The sequence below is a fragment of the Pseudochaenichthys georgianus genome, chromosome 16 (assembly GCF_902827115.2).
Source record: "Pseudochaenichthys georgianus chromosome 16, fPseGeo1.2, whole genome shotgun sequence".
Taxonomy (NCBI): Eukaryota; Metazoa; Chordata; class Actinopteri; order Perciformes; family Channichthyidae; genus Pseudochaenichthys; species Pseudochaenichthys georgianus.
Window position 1 is genome coordinate 23154156 of NC_047518.2, and position 11230 is coordinate 23165385.

Sequence of the window (11230 nt, forward strand, 5' to 3'; positions counted from 1 at the left end):
AGGTCCATGATCGATTTCGTTATCGTATCATCGGACCTGAGGCCGTATGTTTTGGACACTCGGGTAAAGAGAGGGGCGGAGTTGTCAACTGATCACCATCTGGTGGTGAGTTGGGTCGAGTGGCGGGGGAAGCCTCTGGATAGACCTGGTAAGCCCAAACGTGTAGTTCGGGTGAACTGGGAACGTCTGGAGGAGGCCCAAGTTCAGGAGGCCTTCAACTCACACCTCCGGCGGAGCTTTTCGGGCATTCCTGTGGAGGTTGGGGACATTGAACCAGAGTGGTCGGTGTTCAAAGCCTCTATTGCCGAAGCCGCGGTGGGGAGCTGTGGTCTCAAGGTCTTAGGTGCCTCAAGGGGCGGTAACCCTCGAACCTCCTGGTGGACACCGGTGGTCAGGGAAGCCGTCCGACTGAAGAAGGAGGCCTTCAGGGATTTGTTATCCCGGGGGACTCCCGAAGCAGTTGCAAGGTACCGACAGGCCCGAAGGGCAGCAGCCTCATCCGTGGCCGAGGCAAAGCAGCGGGTGTGGGAGAAGTTCGGAGAAGACATGGAGAAGGACTTTCGGGCGGCACCAAAGTTGTTCTGGAAAACTGTCCGACACCTCAGGAGGGGGAAGCAGGGAACCATCCAAGCTGTGTACAGTAAGGATGGGACGTTGTTGACCTCAACTGATGGAGTGTTGGGACGTTGGAAGGAACACTTTGAGGAACTCCTGAACCCGACAACTCCGCCCTCTATGTTAGAGGCAGAGCTGGAGTATGACGGGGGATCAACGCCAATCTCCCGGGGGGAGGTCACTGAGGTCGTCAAACAACTCCACAGTGGCAAAGCCCCGGGGGTGGATGAGATCCGCCCGGAAATGCTGAAGGCTCTGGGTGTTGAGGGACTGTCATGGTTGACACGTCTCATCAACGTTGCGTGGAAGTCGGAAACGGTACCGAAGGAGTGGCAGACCGGGGTGGTGGTCCCCCTTTTCAAAAAGGGGGATCAGAGGGTGTGTGCCAATTACAGAGGCATCACACTACTCAGCCTCCCCGGGAAAGTTTACTCCAAGGTACTCGAAAGGAGGGTCAGGCCGATTGTCGAACCTCAGATTGAGGAGGAACAATGCGGATTCCGTCCTGGTCGTGGAACGACGGATCAGCTTTTTACTCTCGCAAGGATCCTGGAGGGGGCCTGGGAGTACGCTTATCCGGTCTACATGTGTTTTGTAGACTTGGAGAAGGCGTATGACCGGGTTCCCAGGGAGTTACTGTGGGAGGTGCTGCGGGAGTATGGGGTGAGGGGGTCTCTACTCAGGGCCATCCAATCTCTGTACTCCCAAAGCGAGAGCTGTGTCCGGGTCCTCGGCAGTAAGTCGGACCCATTTCCGGTGAGGGTTGGCCTCCGCCAGGGCTGCGCTTTGTCACCAATCCTGTTTGTAATATACATGGATCGGATTTCGAGGCGTAGTCGTGGGGGGGGGGGTCTGCAGTTCGGTGGACTAAGGATTGCACCACTGCTTTTTGCAGATGATGTGGTTCTGATGGCTTCATCGGTCTGCGACCTTCAGCACTCACTGGATCGGTTCGCAACCGAGTGTGAAGCGGCTGGGATGAGGATCAGCACCTCCAAATCTGAGGCCATGGTTCTCAGCAGGAAACCGATGGACTGTCCACTCCAAGTAGGGAAGTAGGGAATGAGTCCTTACCCCAAGTGAAGGAGTTGGGCCGAGATGGGTTTCCTCCGCCGGGTGGCTGGTGTCTCCCTTAGAGATAAGGTGAGAAGTTCGGTCATCAGGGAGGGACTCGGAGTTGAGCCGCTCCTCCTTCGCGTCGAAAGAAGCCAGTTGAGGTGGTTCGGGCACCTAGTTAGGATGCCACCTGGGCGCCTCCCTAGGGAGGTGTTCCAGGCACGTCCAGCTGGGAAGAGACCAAGGGGTAGACCTAGGACCAGGTGGAGGGATTATATCTCTTCGCTGGCCTGGGAGCGCCTTGGGATCCCCCAGTCAGAGCTGGTTGATGTCGCCAGGGAAAAGAAAGTTTGGGGCTCTCTGCTGGAACTGCTACCCCCGCGACCCGACCACGGATAAGCGGGAGAAGATGGATGGTTAAATAATAGTGAAGTCACGTTGTAATAATAACTCATCTCTCTCGTTTTTGTTTTTTTTGTGCTTTGTCAAACGCCACTGTGTCAAGTGACCTATTTGGGTTGCCGTACGGAGTTGTCCAATATGGCGGACCATCTCGCACATGCACACTGCAGATAGGGCAGGGATGCAGATCGAGTAGTGACAGCGTCCATCCGTGGTGACGTCGGCGGACCCACAGAAAGTTGCTATCAGAAACAATGCCTGACGTGTTTTGGACGTAATCTCGTCTTTGTTTACATTAGCAATCCTCGTTAACACTCAGAGCTAACCTGTACTGAAGAGCACATGTGTTTAAAAAGCAGGAAATAAAAAAAGAACTCACCTTGTGATAAACCTGCACGAGAAAAAGCATTTGAGCTCCATACTATTTCAGAAATAATCCTTGACGTGGTTTAAACAGGATGGCGTTTTATCACAACCGAATTTAACTTTATCTCCGGTAGAATTCTGATCAGGCATTAGCTCTGCCTCCTCTTCTTTCTTTTTTTCAAGCTAAGGACCCAAGATCCGCGTTTCTCTAACAGGGCTGCAAAAGAGGGGTTTGAGCAGTAAGAGGAATGGCTACAATGGGTGATCTGTTTGGTATTTTGAAAAAAAAACTTCACAGACATGTTTTGTATAAGTAATGGCAACGAATAATAATAATAATAATAATACAAAATTAGGTGACAGTTTAAAATGATCAGAGTGCATTGAGAAAGTGCAGCAAAGAGCAAGAGGTAGCTTCCTCAAAGGATAATTTGTACAAATATTTTTGGAGCTTTTTTTTTAAAGACTTCCACCGAGTATGCTTCCCTGATGTCTATAGGTATTTTGTTCCATAGCTTTAGGCAATAATTGACAAAGGCTGCATCACCAAACTTCTTTTCGCTGCCGTTTCTGGGGATCTCTAACAAACCAGCGGCAGAGGATCACAGTGCTTTTGACGGCTTGTAGCTGACAAGGGAGTTGTAGGTCCTTGCCCATTAAGGGCTCTATATGTGAGGAAGAGGACTCTAAAGTAAATCCTAAAGTTCACAGGAAACCGTGTTGATTAAGTGAGGAATTTCCACCACAAGAGTAACCAACACTAGTAAGGACAGGCGTTGTTTAAATGAGCACACAAAAAGTAAACCTTTTATGTTGAACACTAAACTGAAGTAACTAATTGTCATTAAACAACAACTGTCCAGGTAAACATTTTTCTCTTTGCCAAACACAAAGGAAGAGATGTTAAGATGCAATGCATGCCTTTAAAAAATATTATGGAAAGGAGGTAAATCTAAATAAAGTAAGTGACAATGGCCTGCTAGGCATATCACTTGAAGCGAAACAGTTTCTGTATCTGAAGTGAACATAAAACAAACGCTCCCAGCCTCCCACCCAGGGAAGATCAAGTCATCTGAGTTTGGTAGAATTGTACTGATGTTGACAGATATAGATTTTGAGGATCGATAACTCATAAACCAAACGCGCAAACTAAGTATCTTAGGTGCTGTTTACACGATAACGCAAACGGTTGTATCCGCAACTTTTCTCTTTCGTTTTTAGCCCATTCGTTCACACGAAGCCGTAACGGAAACGCGGAAACGGACCCCGCAAACGATAACGGGTCCCAAGGTGGATAGATCTGCAACCGGAACGCTCTGGGGGGGCAAACGGCTCAGTGTGTACGCCCTATACGATCATTTCCTGATAACGATGAGCCATAGCCCCACCTCTCCCCACCTCTGCTGCTCACTGCTGTAGCATGGTCAGTAGCTACTGTCAGTACTGCTAGTGCTACTGACCATGCTACAGATGTTAGTGCAAAATCTACAGCTCGACCATGCTACAGATCAGATGTTTGTGCAACATCTACAGCTCCTCTACCACAACCATCAGCAACAAGTGGACATGGAGAATTACATGAATTACATGTTGCTAAATCCACCAGGGGGCATAAACAGAAGGGCAACCATGGTCGGGGGTCTTCTTTGCTGCTTTTGGTGTATTTTGTGGCGGAAGTTACTACGCCACTTACAGGCCCGGCATATGTACTACCATAGATATATATAAACAAAATATGTTTATATATATCTATGTGTACTACAGCGTCTCCAGCGCTTTCGAGCGGTCTCGTGCAGAAGTACAGCGCCACTTACAAGCCCGGCATATGTAAGCCTACTACAGCATTTTCCAGTGGTCTCGTGTGAACGGACACGTTAAATGAGCCGAATGCGTGTGAACTGGCCACAAAAAGCGTCACCACATCACCCCAATTCTGGCCTCATTGCACTGGCTTCCAATTAGGTTCCGAATTGATTTTAAACTCCTTTTAGTTGTTTTTAAAGCACTAAATGGGCTGGCTCCAGCTTATATAGCAGAACTCCTCCATCGCTACACTCCAGCCAGAGCTTTAAGGTCGGCTGACTAGCTGCTAGGCTCTGGAACACTCTGCCCCTCCATGTGAGGTCGGCCCAGACCCTAGGGGTTTTTAAATCAACACTAAAATACTCACTTCTTCTCTCTGGCCTTCTAGTCAGAGCGGAGCACGACTCAGACTCATGACATTTCCCTGTGTTTGATTTTTGTATTTGCTGTTGTAATTTATTGTCTTCTGTTTGCTATCGCAGTAAAGTGTTTTTTATTGCATGTACAGCACTTTGGCTCGACCCAAATATATTTTTTAAATGTGCTATATAAATAAAACCTGATTTGATTTGAACAGAAGACTTTTTTGAAAACGAATTCGGTGCGTAAATGCAAACGTTCCCGTGTAAATGGGGTCTTAACAACCTTAGTCAACGAGCTATAACTTAATTTTCAGTAAAACAAGCCAATCAAGCTATAGACACTTTTACATTGGTCTCTTTCTGCAGCTGAAGGAGAGACCAGTGGCAAAATAATAAGACTACAAAATATCCAATAAATGCTATTTTAACAGTAGCGCCAAACAAAATCACTTCACAGATTAATGTAGGTAGTTTATATGTTGGTATAGCGCAACCAGCCACTGCTGAGGCTAACCTCCCTCTGCACAGTGTTGATGTTGGTTCGACTTAAAAATTACGAAACAATCTGATGGCTTGTGTTTCAAGCAGCCAAAACAAAACTGCACTACAGTAGAGAATATGCATACATGTGGTTTATCTTGCTGCCCACCTAATATATCATCAAATCACTGATTAAAGTTCCTATTTTATGAATATGTCATGAGAATCTATAATGCATTCAGTTTATGCTGCACTATCAGGAGTTGCCCGGTATTCCAATAGGAAAGTTTAGCCATAAGAAAGGCAATCATTTGAAGTTTAAAGCTCCAGCCAGCTAGACAGCTCAATTTTAGATTATTCAATACAAATACTGTTATAGTAGCCCATTTGTCTACTCTACTCAGAGGTGGTAAAAGTATTCAGATCTTGTACTTAAGTAAAAGTAGAAGAACGAGAGTGTAGGATTACTCTAGTCTACAAGTAAAAGTCCTGCATTCCAAAAGTTACTCTAAAAGTACAAAAGTATAAAGTTAAAATACTCATTGATGATTGGTCCATTTCAGAATAATATATGATGTTTTGATTATAATTATTGATGCGTTAAAGTGTTCTCAAAGTTGGTAAAGGTGCAGCTAGTTTTAATGACTTTGTATACTGCAGGGTAGCTGCTTCTGATTTAATTGTTGATTATGTTTCACAATATGGTTTCACATCATTAATGCAAATCTGCAAAGTAACTAAAGGTATTTAACAAATGTCGTGTCGTAAAAGTACACAATTTACTTGTTGTGGATCTTAGTGGAGTAGAAGTACAAACGAGCAAAACATCAGCAAGTATCTCAAAATTGTACTTAAGTACAGTACTTGAGTAAATATACTTAGTTACTTTACACCACTGGCTATACACTACACCTTCATCTATTTTTCATGAGTAGAATGAAATGTTGTTTTCTTACTTCACTACATGTTACCTCTGTATAAGGTAGGGGTTAGGGTCGGTTTAGCACTGCGCATACGTGTTTTTTTTGTCATTTCCGGTAAAATGTCACCTGGGTGTGGTTAAAGGCATAGATATATATAAACACTAGATGACTCACCCGCGCTGCTGGCCAATTGAGACCGACGTTGCCACTTGGCCGCCATCTTGCTACAGGCAGTTCTCTCATTCATAACATTATGGTTTACTATTTAAATAACCATAGCTTGCTCAATTTTCAACCAATTTTCAAACGGTTTGGTTTTTTATAAACATCAAAGATGTAGTTATGATACTGCATACTTATAATCATGGACTTTCATATGAAAATAACATTAATCAGATAAAGCAATAGCTATACACACACACACACAAGGTATTTATATTAAATATTTGCCGGTGTATATATTTCCATTTATTTTTATTATATTGTTAATATTTCAAATAAATTATAAAATTAAAATACATTTATATTTTATATATAAAAATCGGTCTCATGTTACCACTCTGTAAGCCAAGAGTTGTTAATTTAGCAATGCCTTAGCTTTAACAACAGGGACACAACTAATGACAATAGCATATGTTGGTATATTATTTAGATATTCACACCTTTATCAGAAGAACCAAACCAACATAAAATGTGCTCACAGACAGGCCAGTTCTGTCTAATTTATCACAATTATTTTTGACATGAGATCTTCATATCATCCTAGTTTTGTATTTAGTTTCTAGATTTGTAAACAAATCCAGAACCTTTGAAATATGTTATTGAAAAAAGACCAAGAATAATATAAACTGTACCATGTGTCCTTTTGTGTCCTTCTGTAGTCCATTTGTGGTTTGTCTTGTCTCACCCCGGCTGATATATCACAAAATCCACTGTTTAAATTGTTCCCTATATTGCCCCTATGCAATATAGGGAACAATTTAAACATAAACTATCCTATGTGTCCTTGGGTGTTATGAAAGGCGGCCCCCCAAAATAAATGTATTATTATTATTAAGAAGAACACATGGCACACCAACAATCAATCACCGTCCAGCCTCAGCTTTGGTATTCTTTCACAACCATGTTATGGGTTTATTAGACTGAGCAAACATAAACATATGTGGGGAACATAGTGCTGCGTCTCCTGCCAGCTCCTCACTCCTGAAGTGCTCACTGCAGAGCAGTGTCCTGTCACAGGAAACAAAACCGTCCCTTCTTTGGGCGAGTTCCCACTGCCTCCTCCTCTCTTTGGTTTTGGGAAACCTTAAAAACATGAGAAAGGTAGCCAGATATATAAATTATTGTCAACATGTTCCTCCCTTCTTTCCTTTAACATTAAGGGTAGGACAAAAATACACACCGAAATTATCATATTTTTGGTATGTATGCATGTATGTATAGCCTACTTTAAGAATAAGACAACCACACTAAGAGTAATAAAAAAGGTGTCCAATAGAAACATTAAATAATTGTGTAAAGAAATGGTAACAACATATTCTAAAGAGGCTGGGTCAACAACAATCTTGCAATACTATTATCTCACATAGCCCCACTGATCCTGTGTAGCAGGACTTGTAATGTACATACATCCACTAAGTAATTAACGATTATCCTAATTGTAGTCATAATATTGTCATATCTTACACGTGAAAGGTGATCCCACGGGTTCTTGTTTCCAGACTGCGGTGATTAGAGCATCCGTAGGCTGCACAAAAGTCCGGCATAGTCAGGTACTTCTGTAAACACAAAGCCAGAAAATTCCTGTATCATAATGCAAGATGTTTTTAACAAGCCAAACCACTTGGAAGAAATCATGTGTAACTTAAGTTGTGTTGAAAGAAAGAGCAGTTCTGCCTCTCCCACTGGTGGAGTTGTGGGTCAACTTTGTAATACTAGGTCTCACTGACAGCCTCTTGTTATTAGCCAGCTAATAAATACAACCACATACACAAAGAAAAGCTGCAATTTCAACATGTCCAAGCATCCTGTATCATAGCCATGCTAATCATGTTTATAATAAACCAAACCGTTTGTAAATCAGTCAAGATTTCAGTGAGTTAAGAGTATTTTTGTGCAGATCACTCACCTGACAACAGCTACCATAACGCGAATCAGAGTAACTGTTGACTGTAGCAAGATGGCGGCCGGTCAGCTACGCTGGAAAATCTCCCATGAGCCATCTAGTGTTTATATATATATATCTATGGTTAAAGGCATTAGTCCACCTGTTGCTGACCTGTAGTGTGGCGGTTTTGGGAATCACAAAAAAAGATTAACTGTTTCAATTATAGTCCTGTTTTTTTTTTTTATTGGTCCTATTTTCTTCAATACACATCGTAAAGCTTTTACTTCAGCACAGACTTCACGAGTCACAGTGATTAGCCGAGTTTAGCTTCTCAAGCTAATTATTTATTTTGGAAGCTAGTGTTACAATTAATCCAAAAAAAGATCGGCACAACAAAGACACGTTCTTCATGGACCAGATTCTAAGCTGACAGAACACATGGACGCTTGGGATAACGGAGTTTTACTTTCAATGGACATTATTGGAGCTTTTTAACTTTTCCCCCTCTGCAGATTGGAAAGGAAAACGCCTCAATTAGCCATGGCCGCGGCGGAAACGGATTGACTGCAGCGCATCACATCCACGTTTGCAATCCTTCTGCTTATGCTGTGAGTGTGTTTGAATCTATGGTTTGAATACAGTTTGGAAGTGCTGCCGCTTGTCCATTTGTGGACTGTTTTTGGCTTGTGTCGGTAGAAGTTGGCTGGTTGAAATAGCTGGAAACACTGTGTAGATGTAGTCTCAAGCAAACCACAAAGGCCTGGGCTTGCAAAGTTAAAACACTACTAAAATAACTTTAATCAAATGTGAAAAAGATGAGAGGGTCACACGCGAAATGCACGTGCCATGCTCTCATGCTCTGCGTGTCCATATAATTGGCCAATCAGATGAAGCCAAAGCAGAAACTTTTCTTCCATGATGATATAAAGAAAAATCAGGAGAATAAGCTTTACAACGTGGCCTACACCCGTGTAGAACAGTTTTCTACAGAAACAATTATTATATAATTCTGCAGTATAACTCCTTGCAAATAGTAGGCTAATGAATTATTTCTGAGCATTGGTTGTAACGTTCTTTGGTACAGCCAAGGTCCGACATCGACATCTGCTGGTTAAGAAAGCTCAACGAGGGTCTATTTTTCATTTACATTTTTTCTTTTTTGTTTATTGAAAATGAGCTTAGAAAACGCCATACGATGTAAATAATGTGTAATAGACGTGTATTATTTATTTGTTTACAGTAAGATACCAACTTGTGGTTAAATAAAGTCGTCGTCAATATTTAAAAACTCCGTACTGTCCCTTTAAATAGCCGAAATGACGTTCATTATGGTACGCGGGCTAGTGGCGCAACGGATAACGCGTCTGACTACGGATCAGAAGATTCTAGGTTCAAATCCTGGCTAGCTCGTTCCTTTTCCCCACCTGAAGATGCTTAGATTCCTTCTACGTGTGCCGTGTTTGAATACAGTTTGGAAGTTAGGACTATTTTTTTAGCTTGTGTTGTGCCTGCTGGTTATGCTGAGATCGGTGGAAGTTATTTGATATGTCACTGCAGTAGGCTATAGTTCCCTGCAATAGTCATGAATGCAACTAATGCACACACATTTAGACATATTAATTAAGTATCTGTTTGCCCAAACCTATGATGAATAGGTTGTAACGTCCGTATGGTTGCAGTTGCAGCCTCTTGTGGATAACAAGGTCCTACAGCGACATCTGCTGGTTAATAAAGGCATAGTGGTGCAACGAGGGTCTATTTTTTTATTTCTAACAATGTTTTCTCTTTTGTTTATTGATAAGTAGGATATAATACGCCACACGATCTAAATAATGTTTAATAGACGTGTCTTTACCTTGAGTAAATACAAATACGCTGACGTTGGTCAAATTCAGTCGGCACCCTTGTATAAATGCGGGCTGTTTCTTTAAGAAGGCAGGATGACGTACTATTTTTCCATCCGGGCTAGTGGCGCAACGGATAACGCGTCTGACTACGGATCAGAAGATTCTAGGTTCAAATCCTGGCTAGCTCGTACTTTTCCCGAACAACAAAAATGAGTTTAACAATGTTCTGTTCCCATTTGCAGTATGATTTAAGCCAATATACCGAAATATGCAAACGTCTTAACAGTTTGGTTTCTCTTAGTCTCTTGACTCTATCATCCCTACAGTAATGTACACTTGTCTTAAATGTCCCTTCTGTGGGACTAATAATGGTATTTTGATTCTGATTCTTGTCATAAAACATTATTTCTTCTAAACACTACATGCTTTAAACTATTAGACAATACTTATCTGCAGAAAACTAGTGTTTAAAGTACAGATTGTGTGACGTCATCTTTCAATTTATCGGGCTAGTGGCGCAACGGATAACGCGTCTGACTACGGATCAGAAGATTCTAGGTTCAAATCCTGGCTAGCTCGTCCTTTTTTTTCTATAATGTACAGGAGTATAACATTGTCCGTTCATAAAATGTTTTTCCTTTCAAACAGTTATCTAGAAATATAAATATGTGAGACGTTTTTTGTACTTAATTGTGCTAGTGGCTCCCTGCTAACTGTGAGTCGAGCTCATTCTTGGTATTGAGAGCCAATCCCCTCCCCGTCTGCTACCAAGATTCTACCAATAATTGACCAATCAACGTCTCCGTATACCTGGCGACTCTGCGGATAAATTATCTAGATATATTTTAAGTAAAGCACATGATGTTCAGTGATATTTTACTAATGAGTTGCGAACCGGATCACCTGTTTTTATTTTACCCTTCATTTCAATTCTAAAACTCACTTGTGAACTTAACTGGTGTCACCTCCATCCACCTCCGAAATATGCAAATGAACAAACGGTTTGATTTTTCTCGTCGCGTTTCTCTATAATGTACAGTAGTATAACGTTTTCTTTTCATCAAACATTTTTCCTTCTATTTATTTAAAAATAAGATGGTGTGTGACGTCATCTTGTATCTCATCGGGCTAGTGGCGCAACGGATAACGCGTCTGACTACGGATCAGAAGATTCTAGGTTCAAATCCTGGCTAGCTCGTCCTTTTCTCATTTGAGTAAAATAATTTGATCCAGGCTCAACTTTATGTATGGTCTAAGTATGGTCTTAAC

General features: G+C 42.2%; 1 long non-coding RNA gene and 4 other non-coding genes across 5 annotated transcripts; 4 read left to right on the top strand and 1 right to left on the bottom strand.

Annotated features, from left to right (window-relative positions):
* Window positions 1-7092: 7092 nt before the first annotated feature.
* Window positions 7093-8234, bottom strand: LOC139435493 (uncharacterized). Its single transcript, XR_011644735.1, has 3 exons — window positions 8136-8234; window positions 7694-7785; window positions 7093-7312 (listed from the first exon to the last, which is right to left on the bottom strand). It is a non-coding gene; the product is annotated as an uncharacterized lncRNA (long non-coding RNA).
* Window positions 8235-9451: 1217 nt separating this feature from the next.
* trnar-acg (transfer RNA arginine (anticodon ACG)) lies at window positions 9452-9524 on the top strand. Its single transcript has one exon. It is a non-coding gene; the product is annotated as a tRNA-Arg (tRNA).
* A 552-nt stretch (window positions 9525-10076) lies between these two features.
* Window positions 10077-10149, top strand: trnar-acg (transfer RNA arginine (anticodon ACG)). Its single transcript has one exon. It is a non-coding gene; the product is annotated as a tRNA-Arg (tRNA).
* Window positions 10150-10467: 318 nt separating this feature from the next.
* On the top strand, window positions 10468-10540 carry trnar-acg (transfer RNA arginine (anticodon ACG)). The gene has a single exon. It is a non-coding gene; the product is annotated as a tRNA-Arg (tRNA).
* Window positions 10541-11086: 546 nt separating this feature from the next.
* On the top strand, window positions 11087-11159 carry trnar-acg (transfer RNA arginine (anticodon ACG)). The gene has a single exon. It is a non-coding gene; the product is annotated as a tRNA-Arg (tRNA).
* The last annotated feature ends 71 nt before the right edge of the window (window positions 11160-11230 follow it).